The sequence below is a fragment of the Mustela lutreola genome, chromosome 12 (genome assembly GCF_030435805.1).
Source record: "Mustela lutreola isolate mMusLut2 chromosome 12, mMusLut2.pri, whole genome shotgun sequence".
Classification (NCBI taxonomy): Eukaryota; Metazoa; Chordata; class Mammalia; order Carnivora; family Mustelidae; genus Mustela; species Mustela lutreola.
In genome coordinates, this window is record NC_081301.1 from 53,842,600 (window position 1) to 53,858,000 (window position 15,401).

Below are 15,401 nucleotides of genomic sequence, written 5' to 3' on the forward strand. Positions count from 1 at the left end.
GAAGAGGGACATTATTTAACCCATTTCTGCTGGTAAATGATGAACAATCTCCTCGACAAAGAAGAAGAAGCCCCAATATACCACATTTACATAGTTGTGTGGTCTTAATACTACTGTTGGTCAATTTCAAGCTGCCAACAGGAAGTCACTGAGCCGTGGAGATGCTAAGAGATCCACAGTTGTGCCCTTAAATCATGCAGGTCCAATAGGTATAAGTAACCTCAAGAGCATGGGTAATCATAAAATGTATTCAAATAATTAAGAAGTGAGTTTTGCGTGCCTAATAACTGTTTCAAATATAACTTAATTATAAATGTATATACTTTAAATTTTAATAGTAGTAATAGTTAACAACTGGCTCACAAAATTCCTAAAAATTTTCCAGTTGGTTTGAATAAGCTGGTATGAGGCAGCTCCAACATGCCACTGGATAAAATGTGCTGATTGATCAGGACTGACTCATAGAGCCTGGGGCCTGGGGTCAACAATATTTAAACCACATGAACTGAAATTAAAGTGGATGGTTCTTTAGGAGAAAGTTGGGGTGCTATGACATTAAGCAGGGAAAAGGAGTATTAGGAAGACAAACACAGCAGTCACTTCAGTATCGTTTAAATATATTCTAATGATTTCAGGCCAAGGAAAAAATTTTCAGCCAAGTTCAAAGTAGGTGCAGGTATAAATATTGTGGCTGTACCTGGATCTGCAAGTCAGCTCTCTACCTAAGGGGAAATCAGTATTTTTCACATTGTCATTTTACTTAGCTCATAAAATCTGTTTTTAAGCCTGGATACATGTGTCCCAAGGTGACCAGCTTCAGAAAGAGACATAAACGAGTGGTCTTTTTAAAAGCATCATTTCTTGGGGTGCCTGGGTGGTTGAGTCGGTGAAGTGTCCAACTCTTGGCTTCGGCTCAGTCCTGATCTTGTGGGGTGATAGGATCAAGGTCCCTTGTCAGGCTCCCCAATGAGCCTGGCATCTGTTTCAGATTCTCTCTCCCTCTCACCCCCCCCACCTCACTCGTCCCCCACCCTCGCACCCTCTCTGTCTGTCCCTCTCTCTCGGAAATAAATAAAATCTTTTTAAAAAAGCATTTTTAAAAATAATTTAACAGCTTTATTAAAATATCATTTGCACACCATGCAACTCACCATTTAAAATGCAAAATTCGATCTTTTGATACATCTTCAGAGTTGTTCATTCTCCACCACAATCAATTTTAGGAGATTTTTGTCACCTTAAAAAGAAACTCTGTACCATGGTACTGTCGTCTTCCGATGCCCGGACTCTGACCCCCAGGTCTCGGCAACCACTTGCCTATTTCCTCTCTGTAGGATTGTTTATTCTAGGGATGTCATACAAATGAAATCCTATGATATGTTTCACTGTGACTGGCATAATGTTTTAAAGTTCATCAGTGTAGCATAAAGCAACATCTCATATCATATTTCTTTTAAAGATTTTATTTATTTATTTATTTGACAGACTGATCACAAGTAAGCAGATCGGCAGGCAGGGGGTGGGGGGAAGCAGGCTCCCTGCTGAGCAGAGAGCCCAATGAAGGGCTCGATCCCAGGACCCTGAGATTATGACCTGAGCTGACAGCAGAGGCTTAACCCACTGAGCCACCCAGGTGCCCTACCATATTTTTATTGCCAAGTAGTATTCCACTGTGTAGCTGTACCACGTTTTTGTTTACCCATTCATTAGTAGATGGACATTTGGATTGTTTCCCCTTTTGGACTATTATGAATAATGCTCCTGCAAACAGTTGTGGACAAGGTTTTTGGTGGACCCAGATTTCATTTCTCTGAAAATAATGGTCTTCTAATGTTTAGTAAGCTTTCTTATCTCCCACATGTTTAACGGAGCTGTCATTTAGGAATTAGATCAGAAATGCCACACACAGAATTTCAGTCCTCTTACATATTGGGCCAGTGGATCCAACCCCTTAAGAATTATGGGGACTGGCTCAGCCAAAAGGAGGAGCCCTGCTCATACACTTCAGGGAAGAGGAGGGCACCGTTAGTTAGGAGGAGGAGCTAGCTCGGGGCCACACTAACCCGAACCCACGATAAGTCACATAATTAGCTCATCTCAGGGTTCCTTCAGGGACTCTCCATATGCAAAGTGTAAAAAATAATAAAAATACAACCTTCCTTGTTGATCTGGAAATCAGACTCACGAGATTGGAGAAACACGAAAGAAAGAGGGAATTTTAGTTTCCCTGATAGTGGCCCGGAGAGAGTTTCATATTCTCTCTTGCATGATGGGAGAGTTCTTTGGTGGGTCCTGCAAACCTGCCATGGGGGGATGGGAGAGAAAAAAAGCTCTATACTAGTTTATATAGCAACTTTCTTCCAAGAAATTCAGTGTCTCAAACAGTCTTTCATTTCCCTCAGGGAGTTTGCAAGAATGTCCATTAGAAATTACTTCTTTTAAAACGTACATTCTCCAGTTAGCCAGTACTGGGCAGAAAGAACCAGAAAAGTGAACCTACTGACCAAACATCCCACTCTAATATTTTCAGTGAGCTGCTAGAAGTGAATGCATCTCCTGAGAAACAGGATCTCTCTGTATCAGCCCCATGACTCTACTCACTGTTGGCCACATTCCTTTCATCAGGGGCAAAGCTTCCCCCTCCAAGTCAGACTCAACCGGCATGGCATGCCCCACGAAATGAAATGTATTATTGACTTACAATTAAGTGCTCAGGTCTTCCTTCCAACAGGAAGTGTTTCCCTCTAGCAGCTCAACACTCCTAATCCAGCCCAACCGAAAACCCCTCAAGAATCCTGGGACCGACCCACTCCAAAGCAAGAGTCTTGCTTACAAACCACCTGCAGAAAACTGGGGTCTAGCCAGTCCTCTCACACTGCTGTTATCTGGTCTGTCTCTGTGTAGCCTTGACGTGAGGCTGTAGCACCCCTCACAGTCCTACCACTCAGACCAAGGAACAAGCATCCACCGTTCCAATTTCCAAAGCCTGACTCCAGTGCTGGATGGGCGATGACTCTGGGGAAGCCTCCAGCGTCATCCACATGCAGGGTCCTCCCCAACCCTCCATCCCAAACCACTTAGTTCCTTGTGTTGATCCCTTCCTCGGCATTTTCTTATGACGTTCTCACTGCCCCTCCCTGAGGCTAGGGGGAGGTGGGATCTTGATCAGGGCCCCACTAGCTCATGCAGAATCTCAGGGAATCACACCTGAAGAATATCTGTGCCTTCCCTCCCACCCCCCAAAAATCTCTGGGCGCCATCATGTCCTTCCCAGGGATTCTCAGAGAATGGAATATCTTAATCCAGTGGATGACAAAGAGTCCATACTGGAGTCTCATGCTATATCCAGCCACAGACATAGATCGTTTTGGCCCCCATACTCTGAACTAGCACTTGATTTTAAATTCGTGTAGGTTGTCAACAAAGACTAACTCCGTAGTTTGTAGCGCCCAGTGTGGCATGAAAATGCAGACCCCTTGTTCAAAATTTAAGAATTTCTGGATGGCGGGGCGCCTGGGTGGGGTGGCTCAGTGGGTTAAAGCCTCTGCCTTTAGCTCAGGTCATGATCTCAGGGTCCTGGGATTGAGCCCCGCATCAGGCTCTCTGCTTGGTGGGGAGCCTGCTTCCTCTTCCCTCTCTCTCTGCCTGCCTCTCTGCCTACTTGTGATCTCTATCTATCAAATAAAATAAATAAAATCTTAAAAAAAAAAAAAGAATTTCTGGATGGCTGTAGCAGAGCCTGAAGCCAAGTACAGAGACCCTTCTGGGGCCAAGGTTGAGTGCTGGGTGATGGCACACAGGCTGCATGTCCATGAAGCTAAGCTCTGCTCCCAACATTTTAAAAAGTGAAAGATTCTGAACCTCTCTTAAAAACGAAAGAAATCAGTGACTCTAGGTCCGCGCCCCTTGATGGATCCCCCAAATTGGTTGGTGCCAGGTTGTGACTTGTATTCCTTTGTGGGGGCTACCACAAAGTGCCATAGACTGAGTGGCAGAAATTTATTTCTTCATGATACTAGAGGCTAGAAGTCTGAGAACAAGGTGTCCGTGGAAGTGTTTTTTTCCTAAGGCTTCACTCCCTGGCTCACCTGCTGCCATATTGGTGTGTCTTCGTACGGTCTTCCCACCACACCAGTCTGTGTCCTAACCTCCTCCTCTTAAAAGGATTTCCCCAGTCCCACTGGAATAGCGCTACCTCAATGACCTCCTCTTAACTTAGTAACACCTTTAAAGGCTCCATCTCTAAATACAGACTCATTCCAAAGTGTTGGGGGTTGGGCCTTCAACATACGAATTTTGGAGGTCAAGTCAGTCCCACAACATAGCTGCTCACTTCAGAGGGGCCAAAACTCCAACTCTCTTCTCAGGCCTGGTCCCCAACCATTGCCATGGGTCCTCTTCTTTGTGCTGCTCTTCTTCCTTCTGTCACCTCTCCCCTGCAGAGGGACCTGCTTCCCTGGTGTTGCATCTGGAATAGTGACACCACGTCCTTTACACAACCACGGCTGCGCACACCCTCCACATCTACATGACGACTCAAGTAACCCTTCATGGGGCTACAACCAGTTTCCTTAAAAACAAACCCAAAATGCAGCCCTTATGCAGAGATCGGATTCAAGGGCAGCATAGAGGGAAGTAATCGCCCTGAGGTATGACTGAGGACCCATCCCAGTGATTAGATTTGTGGGCTTAGGAGAGGGTACTCTCAGCCGCTGCAAAATTTTTCCTGGGGCCCAGCCTACTAAAAATCACATGACTGTGTAAGGGACGGCCCTAAATTCCAGCGGAATCCCAACCATACAGCCCCTTAGAGACTGCATACTCTCAAATTGGTCTTTGTACCCTATTTGTAGAAATGTTAGCCAGATTATAGCTGAAAACTCTGCTAATTCTGGGGACGTTTTTGGTCTTGTGCCTGGAACTGTTGAAGCATATACTCACACCTACCACATGTAACACTCAGTAGCATAATTTCCAGCACGACACTTTCCTACTTTATTTTTAAAAGAAACAGAGCAGAGACTGAAGACTGGCTCGCTCAGTTGCTTTTTGCAGGAGACTCCATAAAAGGTGGAAGGGGTGGCTTCTGTGCTGCAAAGAGCCATATTTTGCCTTTTTTAAAAGGGAAAGGGGACACAAAAACCTTTGCTCAGAATCAGGGAGCTTGTGCTGAACCACAGAACATGGGTACCTGCATGCTAATAAAAATAAAAAGAATGTCCAATTTGCCAGGTTCTTGGAATATCTTAATTAATAAATCCCAATTTTGGAGCTTGGTACTCCAACCCCTTTGTTTCTAAGACAAGGAAAGGGAGGCTCTAAAATGTCGATCGAATGACTCACCCCCAGACCAACACTCCACCTCAAAAGCAGGTCTTTTTCTCAGGTCCGTGGACTTCCCACCCCACCAGGCTTTGAAGCAGGCATTGTCCTATTGGCCTAAATTGCATGTAAAACAACAACAAAACCCCCCTCTCTCTCCATTAGAGTCTCTATTTAAATTCCAGAGTGGAGAAGCAAAGGCTATTTCAACTGCAACACCCTTCACAAACAGAAGGAAAGGCATCTGCCTGATCCGTGGACTTTTCCAGCAGGACCCTGGGGCTCTCCGCCCTCAGGTCTCTGCCGCTGCGAGCGGTGCTGACTGCCAGTCTGACACCAGGGGGCGCAGCATCCTTTGTCCTGACAGACACTGAAAGCAGGCTCTGAAGGCTGGCTGGGCCTCAAAAAAAAAAAAAAATCTGACTTTCCCTCCTTTCACGGTTTCTCTCTGGAACCGGCCCACTCCCCAGCCCCCCTCATTCATCTTAAAACCATTTTTGCTTTTTTTTTTCTCTTTCCTCCTGGACGCTCAGACTTTCCCCCTGTACTATCTCAGATTTATGCATGTTTCTAGAAGGGCTTTTCAGAGACAGCACCCCCTCCCCAACAGCTCCTCCACTGCAAAGCCCTGGAGCCCACGGCCACCGCCCCATCATTTGTTCTCACCTGGAGGCCTCCCCCCCCAACTCAGGATTTTCTAGCAACTCTTCCAGAATGAAGAACTCTCAAGGACAGAACTAGCTTTTCCTGAAAAAATGATCACATGCCATCCTTCCAAGTCCCTTTCGTTTCCACTCACAAAAATACTAACAAACAAATGAAATTACTGGTTCTGGAAAGCTCATGCCACCCAGCAGGCACCCCTGCTGCCCTCTGTCTGCTTCTGATCATCTGCCTACCCCAAGGGACAGGCTAAAGCATCCCACTGTGCACCCCAAGCAGGATCAGTGTCTCCTTCTACCCTCACCAACCTGGCTTTAAGTGTCCTCCAGCAGAAGGAAATCCGCTTCACATTCACCAACGTCTCTGATTCCAACGGCTCAGTGTTCCCCTCTTTCACAGATAAAGGAACGCCCACTTTGCTCACACTTTGAGACACACTTCTGTACCTGCTTCTATAGACACAACACACCCAAAACGTGAACCCCATATCCGAAAGACAGACGCACCCTTTTGCAAAGAACCCTAAACATTCACTGTTTTGAACTGAAGGGCCACAGGGTCCTAAACCAGGCCTTTGAAAAGCAGCTGCTCTATTTACAGAAAGTGATTTCAAGTTTCCAGTCCTCTCCCCAGGATCTCTCTGGTTTGAGCCTCCCAACAACCCAGAGGGACAGGCAGGGAAATTGAAGCTTCCGGAGCTTGCCCCACTCCCAGAGCTAGCACAGGCTGGAGGCCGCACTGGGGTGACAGCCGCTAGGTGACAGGGGCCCAAGGAAAGCTGTCTGTCCAGTTGCACAGAGGCCTGGAAGGAATGCAGCCCTCCCAAACGAGCGTCAGGTTACCTGCACCAAGAAAGTTTATGGTCTCAGCTCCTGAAAACCTGTAGCATTAGCAGGTGTAGGTGGACGGGAAAAGGAAGGGGTGACGTGAACTCTGATCTGATCCTTCTTTTATCTGTAGCCTCACTACTTACTACTCATCTCCCCACTCTCCTTCGCTCCCATAGAGAGTGATGGCAGTGCTGGGTTGGAGACAGGTAGCCACGGCTGGTGACCTTGACTGGGAGCCTCTCTGTCCTCATTCAGAAGGTCATGGTAACGTTTATTAGATATGGACAGAGACGCTCAAGGGATGAAAAATACCAGCCTCATTCTGGAAAAGGGGGGAGAGTAAGAGGCTTACTTTCAGTTTAGGCCTTTTTGAGTTATTCGAAGTATTTTGATTTATGTATATGTTACTCTTATAATTTTAAAAAATTTTTATTGGGGCTAATAATGCTCTTTAGAGTTACTGTAATGATAACCTATGTAAAGTGTCTGGCACACGGCAAGTGGCCTGGCACGCAACAGAAGCTTCCTGAACAGTAGTGAACTGTCAGCGACACCGGCCCCAGTACTGAGCAGACGGACTCAGAATCAAGAATCCTGGGGTCTGATGCAGACTCTGCTCTCAGCTCACCGCCTGCCCTTGGGGAAGTCAAGTCCCTTCTTTGTCCCTCAGTTCCCTCCTCTATCAAATGACAAGATATGGTCCAACTGAATTGGAAAATAATGGGAAGGCCAGAGCCAAGCTCGCCACCAAAAGTGCCTCAAGTACCCCCTAGAAAACGCAGCCAGTCTCTGCAGAGGAGGCTTCGCAAGCTGGAGCTCATCAGGCACAAATCCTTCTCTTCCTAGAAGCTGGCCTCGAGGATGGGCAGAGAGAGCTGGAGACAGCTGAGCAAAGTCTGGAGATGATACAGAAATTAAGGGAGGAAACAAAAATTTGTGAACACCATGCAAAGCCATCAACTTAGGTAGGAGCTGGGGAGAGAAGGTTTAGGCTGTTCCCTGGGTGCACTGGGCCCCAATCGTTTCCAGAGAGATGCCCTTGATTGTCAGAGGGGCCGGTCCAGCCAGAGGAAGCCCCAGGAGGTTGGTCGGTGAAGAGTTCTGTGTGGGGCACAAGGGCTAGCTCTGGTGAGACCAGACCCTCCACTTAGCACCACCAAAAGCAGAGCAGGCCCTTTGGATAAAGTCAGAAGTCACCCGCTGCCCAGGAGAATAGGACTAAAGCACCCTCAGAAATTTTGTCCAGTTTTACATTTATCTGCACAACAACGGAAAAGTGGAGAAACTGGGAGGGCTATTGGAAGGGCAGATCGGATGCTCTGGCACTGAAACAGGGAGACCTGTTCTGGGGCACCCCAGCCCCTGAGAATCAAATACAGATTCGTTCCTGGGACACACTGCTAATTCACCTCCCATCCTGCTGGAGATTGGAGGTTTTCCTTATTAAGACTCCTTTGCCAGCGCTCAGCCTTTGGGGACGGGAGGCAGGTAGTCTGGTGGGTAGGAAGGTTGTGACTTTCTTTTCGCCCTGCGGTCTCCTTCCTATTTAAAGAACCACCGCCTGTCGCAGCAGCGTCCTGCCAATATTTGCAGGCAGAAAGATTTTCTGACATGGGTGGGGGGGGGCGGTTGGTGATCAGAGCAGATGGGAGGCCCTTTCCCAAGGCCATCAGGCAGGGCAGAAATGGGTTTCACCCGCACCCGCACCCTGAGGAATCACCAGCCCCTACTCCCAGTCAACACTCAGAGGGTATCTTCGTTTATATTTTAAAAAAAGGGGGGGCGTAGAATTTTCCCCCCTTATCTCTGAATTATTTGACCACACCCGTTACAATGACATTCTCCCTGCCCCCCCCCAAAGCCCGCGTTGTCACTGCCTAAAGGGAAAGTAGTGTTTTCAACTCTTGAAGGATCTGAAATAACGGTAGCAAAGTATGCTGACACCTGGAAGACCCTCCCTCCCCTTTTTAGGTGAGGCCTAGCGATCTAAGAGGGGGATAAAGTAGGAGGAGGCGGCTTGTAGAGAGGTAGGGGCAGGTAGCAACAACTCCGCCGGATTTCCAGAGGCAAAACCAAATAAATAAAAAGAGTTCCAACCATCATACTTTGACAAACCTATACTTTTGCGAATTTCCATAATTTTGAAGAGATACCTTCCACTGTACAACTCACTTTCAAAGTCAGTTCTGAATGTATGGCTACTTGCAAAAATGTCTCCGTGCTTGCTTTTCCGCGTGGTTCTTTTTCTGCGCCCGTTTGTATCTGTAATAAGCAGCACTGTTTATTATCCTTGGGTCCGTGCCCCTGGGATGGAACTGAAATAAAACAGGAGCGCCGAGGCTGAGCGCTGGAAAATACGCCGGGTTTCCCAGGCCCCGGAGGGTTCCGGGGTAGCGGCGCGGCGGCGCGGGGAGAGCCCACCCGCGTAAGCGCCTGGTGAAGGGCAAGTTTGCAAGAGTTTTTCCAGCCGCCGAAAGATCCCGGGCAGCACGAAGCCCGGATGAGTGGGCACAGGAAAGAGGCACACTGGGAAGGGAAATGCCACTTAAGACTGGGAATAGGGGTGTGACTTAGGGGCCCCGAACAGAAGAATATCGCCAGGATCATAAAAGACCGCCGCGCGGGAAGCGTCCTGCGCCGTCCTTTAGCTCGAAGTCTCCACTCTCGTTCCTGTGCAATAAATTCTCATTAATAAAGTCTCGTTCTTCCGCGTAGCCCAGCAGTCTTCGCTGTCAAAACGAGTACCCTAAACAAGACGAGGCTCACCGCCCTCCTTCCCTGCAGTGGCCTAATATTTGTCCCCATTTCGTTTTAAGCCGAGTGCTTTGTAACCGTGGAGAATGTGAGCGCAGGCCCTGAGAAATACAGCCCCGCTGTGCCCCCGATCACAAAGGCTTTCCGTACCCTCGGACCCCAAATGGGCCGGCCCGTAGGGCTTCTCCCAAGTTCCACAGCTCCCCAAACTGAGCGGGATTCGCTATCAAAAAGCAGAAACCCGCATCGGAGACACAACGCGGAGTGCTTCCCACGTCTAGGGGGAAATTTCCCCGGTTTAGCCCAGCCTGTGCCTCTACATCACCCCCGCCCCCTGTCCTGTCGGTGCCGGCTCCGCTGGAGCGTTTGCCGGAAAGAATGCAATCAAACGCGCGCGCTCAACCCGCGCTGTGCGCTTCCCAAATGAGACTTCCAGCCCCAGGGCCCGGCCCGAACTGTCCTTCCCACAGGTTCCTGTGAGATACCAGCCCCCGTCCCCCGGCCTCCAAAAATCCCTACAAAGACGGCTCGAATATATATTGAGAGATCCGCTTCCTCGTCCAGTTAGGTTGTTTTAAGATTCAGAGATTCAGTTTGCTCGAAAGAGCAGAGTGATTTCCCTCAAGCAACTCGTGCAGGAGCTCGAAGCAGCTTCTGGGTTGCCGCGAGTCCAAGCCGCCGCGGACTTTTCCGAATTTTAAGAAGTAGTAAAGTGATTTTCGGTGCAGGGAAAAGTGCTGGGGGCTGGAGTGCGGAGTTGGGGTGGGCGCCGAGGAAGCTGCCAAGAGGCTTCTGATTTTTTGTTTTGTTTGCCTTTTTTTTTTTTTTTTTAAAGTTAGGCTTGCACTAAGCCGTAAACACGAACGGCACTGCTTTGTGGTTTCCGAATTTCGAGAATCGTGCAGAGTTTGGGCGCATCCCTGCGGCCAGGGACCCCGCACAGCGTACTGGGGACTGCTTCCAGTTCCTAAAGAGCCAGAGCAGTTTGCTGGGTAGTACCAGGCGCTGCTGACTTTGTGCTGTGCCCCTAGCTCTTCTGTCTTCTCCCCTTCCCTGCCAAACCCAGATTCATCCCGTCGCTGCCGGGATTGCGCGGGAGAAAGGAAGGCCAACGGTCTAGACTGCGCATTCTCCCAACAGGTAGTGTCACCGGGGAGCTAGCCCGGGTTCAATATTCAAGCTGGAGCCTAGACGCAGACTCCTAGGGAGTCCTGGAAGGAAAGTCGCGTTCTGGGAGTCAACTTTAAATAACCTTGTATTCTCCCCATTCTCCAGCTTCTCCCGAAATAGCGTGAGCTGCGCGGTTTGGAACCAAGCTCGATGAGCCCAAATATGCAGCTCAGACGGTAAACTCATATCTGATTTGGGGCGGTCTTTCTTTTCTTTTCCTTCTTTTTTCTTTTTTCCCCCCAATAATTACTAAAGAACCCAGAGTGACTTGAGAGAGAGAGATTTATTTGAGGATTGGGAGAGTTCCCTTCGAAATGCACTAGGTTGCAGAGCAAAAGAGGGAAAAGCTGCGTGGCACTTGAACGATATAATTGAATTATGCCTTTCCCTGGTGCGCAGTGAGGAAAAGCAGAATGCCAGGCCGTGTGTGGAACGGGCGGCGGCGGCCTCGCGCTCCAGCGGGCGCACTACGCTTTCTTCCCCAGGGCGCAGGGAGAAGTTGGGTTGGGCCATTTTGTCCTGCCCCCCAGCAAGGGTGGGCGGGCTGGGACGTCGCCGCAGCACCGTCCCGGCTGCGTGGCCCCCTTCCCTGCCGGGACACTCGCCCAAACGTCCCCGCCTGAGGCCGTGGGCGCACGTGGTGCGCAGAGACCCGAAGCGCGACTCGAAACGGCGCGCGTCGCCCCAAAGATCCCTGGCGCGCGCGGCTCTCGCAGGGCGGGGGAAGGTGGGGGACGGGGCCCCCCGGGCAGGCGGATCTAATCCCGCCTTGACGGACGAGCCTTTGCCGCCGTTGCTCTGAGCCTTCTCCGCGTAGTGCTTTCGGCACTGGCACGAACCGCCGAACTACCGGCTCTGTCTTGTCCGTCTCTTAAAGTAACGGCTCACAGTCAGCCCCTCGAAGCCTCTGGGGCCGCGGGCGGACCTGACCCAGGATTCTTGGATCTTTAACTACCTCACGACCTGGCTTCCCAATGGCACCCGGCCCGCTCCCCCACACCCACCCCAGCGCTGCTTGTTTGCCCTGCGCCTCCACCACTAACCGTGCTACCTAAACTTTCCAAAGTTTTCTCGAGCTCTGCCACCTCAGTCAAGTTCGCCTCGGCTGACGCTGGCAGGACGAGCAAGAGAACCACCACTTCCTCCCCCACCCCCTTCCCTCCACCTTGCCTCCTTTCCTCTCCCTCCCACCCTCCTCCACCCCCGTGAGTCCAAACCTTGCGGGTGGGAGCGCGCGCTGTGAGCCCCCGGAGGCACCGACTCTGCAGGGGACGGCGTTCGTTCCGCATCCCCCACTCTCCGCGCCTCGGCCGTTCCCGCCCCCTCCTCCCCCACCTCGCTTTCGGCGGGGACCTTCGGGCTTGGAGTTTGGTTTGAATCAAATTTATTTTTTTCTCTTTGCAGATTTTTTTCTTTAGGATTCTTCCACCCTGCTGGAGCCCCGAGCGCCCGCCTGCCTTCCAGTTCCCCGGGGTGGGGATCGGGAGACGCACTCTTCGTGCTGGGCGGGTTGGCTCCCGAGTGGGGGGCCAGGGGCTCCCAGGCCGCGATTTCTCCGCCTTGGTTTCGTCTCCCTGGGAGACCCTACGTCTTGGTGTGAGGCAAACTCGTGCCAAAACTCGGGCTCGAGTCAAGCTTCCTGTGCCCCTTGTCCCCCACCTCCCGGAGCTGTGGATGCGGCGGGTTTGGGGGTTTGTTTTATACTTCTTTAGAAGACTGGAGTGCGCAACGGAGAGGAGACCCGGCTCTAACACCATCCTGAGGTCTTCCCACAGACTGGGAATTGGCGGTAGAAAGGTTCACTCTCTCCAGGTCCCGGGGCTCCATGTGCCCAGCCAGGGGACCACCACAGACTTTGTCCCAAGTTGGTTGGTTTGTGGCCTATTATGTTTTTATTTTGTCTAGGATTAGCGGGGTTTGAAATTTTTGTGGCCAGCCTTACCCTCCCGGGGCTTCAACTTTCAAACCAACAAGTCAACGAGAACGTTCCGGCGAAACAAGATCTTCTGGTGCGCTGCTAGGACGCGTGCGGGGAATAGAAACGAAATTCTCCTCCGGTGGCGCCGTGTGGACTCCCGGGCCTGGGGTTGCAGGGCCGTTTCTGAAACCTGCCGGATTGGGCTTGGAATCGGATTTGACCCCGCCAGGGTCAAGGCCAGCACTTTGCTTTGATCTTTCCACGTGCCGAGATTGTGATCCTACGATCATTGGCCACAGATGATGCTTGCCCCTAAGCGACGTCCGCAGAAACTAACGGGTTCAGCGGGGCTGCGCCTACGTGCCCAAATCAGAATCAAGTTTATGCTCGAGGTTAGGAGGACGTCGGTTACCTCGTGTGACCCGGAACGTGAGCTGTCTGCCCAAATCAAAGCTGGCTACAAATGCCCCCTCCCCCAAGAGTCTCAGGAGACCCGCGCCCTACAACATTCTCTCTTTCCAAACTCTGGGCAAACACGTGTCCCCCGTGCAGCTTCCTTTGGGCTGCACCTCCCAGAGGCCTCACTCTCACTGGGCCCTCCGGGAACCAAGGTCGCACGGCCTTGTCGCCTTGCCCCCCTCCCCCACCCCCAACCTCTGACTCCGGACTGGTCCCAGCAAGCCTTGGCCCACATTGTCACCAAGGTTGTGTCGGAGAGGGAGGAGGCCTGGAAAGGCGGGGGTTATCTGGATCCTTCTATTGGCACCCTAGCAGAAACAAAACTTCCTGGTGATGATAACGGGACACCTATGGCCGCTTTGAGGGGAGGGGGTCGCGGAAGTGGAGAGGAGAAAAATGCGATAGAGGTAGATAAGTTGTGTGTGTGTGAGCAGCTTGCTTCTTAACTCCTCACCCCACCACCCCCAAAATCCAGCGCCTGACGGAATTGTATATCTTTTCTTTACAGTATCAAACTCCCAGGGGGTGGGGTGGAGCTGAGGGCACACTGTGCTCCCACCTGCCAAGTCTCCCAGAGCCGGCCTGTACCCTACAACTGTGGCAGACGCACTTTCAAGGGTCAGACACGCCCACTCTGATTTGTGTTTGCTTGGAATATAAAGGATCCTATTCACAAAGGGGCACCCACTTCCCTCTCCCACCTCCACCCCCTCTGAACATTTCCTAGAACCCCAAGTGCTTGGATTGTATGCATTAATTTTTAATGTCTGGGCAGAGCACCCTAGATTTCACTAAGAAATTTTAAGACAGGGAGGAGAAGATGAAGTTAGGATTAAGTAAAAGGACAGGGCATTCTTTTCAGGGGACGGCTAGAGATGAATTCAAAATTGAATGTGGATGAATTTGGAAGTGTTTTGAAATCTCATTTCCTTCAGGAGCTGTCTGCTTTAGACCAAAACTTATTGAAATTATCATGAAGGACAGGAAGCTGGGAGTCTCTGTGAAACAAAAAAGTCAAAGGCTTGTAGGATACCCCTTCTCCTGCCACCAGCACCTCTCCTCAAATAAAGAAAAAGCAGCTCTCTGCTCAGCTCAGTGACTCAGTACTCCCCAGCACTGTCACTGGGCTGCCTGAGTCCATCCCTAATAGTCCTATCCTTCAGAAAAGGAGTGACCCAAGACAAGCTGGGTTCCCCAAGTCCCTAGCACAGTGTCTGTCTTCTGGGATGGAGCCTGGGAAGGGCCTGCAGGAAACGGCCTGGGGGTGAAGCCCAGAGGCCTATAGCACCTTGCCAGTGTGGGGAGGAATGTCCAGGCCGCCCGTGGTCCTTCCAAGCCCATCTAGGCCTCAAGTTTAAATTTCTCATCTTGATGTTAAAAAAAGGGGTGGGTAAGAACATATACCAAGGTTTGGAGTTATTCATGTATGTTCTCCATTTACTTTTGTTTGTAGGTTTTCTTCTTTTTGTCTTTCCTTCCGTCTACCCCCTGCAGTGTTGACAACCTTGGAGGAGGAGGCTTGGTGGGGAGGCTGAACTTGACCCCTTTATTCTTAATAACCAGTCACAAAAGCAGCGTAAATATGATAAATATGAACCCTCCACACTTACTAAGATCTTTTAAAATACGGATGGAGATTTTATATGTATATATATATATGTATATATATATATATGTATATGTATACACACACACACACACACACACATATCCATTTAGATGGAAACTGATTAGGACTAAGAAATCTCAGAAACTGTACTGGTAAACTAGCTAATCCTGTCCCTTTAAGAAAAATCCATAAAGCACTTCCATCAGCCCAGTGTCTGGGAAAGGAGCAAACTAACTGCTTGGAACAAAAGAGACAAAGAGGCCAAACAACAAAACAAACAAACAAGTCCCTCTCCCCCCCCTCCAGACAACAATAGACTAGACGGAGAGAGTGCAGGGACTGCCTGGGCCAGCGGCTGCTGTCCACCTGCCAAGTCTCCCGCATTTGGCTGGAGACTTTCCCTCTCTCGCCCCGCTCCCGCCCCGCTCCCGCCCCTGTCGCCCCCCTCTCCCAGCCCTTTCTGTCTCTCTCTGTGTGCGACTCTCTCTGTGTCCCTCTCTTGGGGTCTGGCTATGTGTGTGTGTTTTGTCCCTGTCTGTCTCTGTTCTGCTGCTGCTTTCACTTGATGTCGCTCTGTGTATCAAGACCTCCATTCTCTCCCTCTCTTTCTCACCCTCTCTTTAAAGGCCCGCAGCATATTAGCATACTCTGGCATTTATTTATTTATTTGCTAGGC

General features: G+C 50.3%; 1 protein-coding gene and 1 long non-coding RNA gene across 14 annotated transcripts in view; one reads left to right on the top strand and one right to left on the bottom strand.

Annotated features, from left to right (window-relative positions):
- Positions 1-12,089, bottom strand: part of LOC131812602 (uncharacterized) — a 28,280-nt gene extending 16,191 nt beyond the window's left edge. For 4 of the 5 annotated variants that reach the window (XR_009346416.1, XR_009346415.1, XR_009346413.1 and 1 more), the window contains exons 1-2: positions 6,294-11,903; positions 4,334-4,468 (exon numbers count right to left, since the gene is read on the bottom strand). This is a non-coding gene — a long non-coding RNA (uncharacterized LOC131812602). Of the gene's footprint in view, positions 1-4,333; positions 4,469-6,293; positions 11,904-11,956 lie in introns of those variants that run through there. The other variant, XR_009346414.1, reaches the window with a different exon arrangement.
- NFIB (nuclear factor I B) overlaps positions 1-15,401 on the top strand; it is a 436,690-nt gene that overhangs the window by 161,739 nt on the left and 259,550 nt on the right. The window lies entirely within an intron of this gene.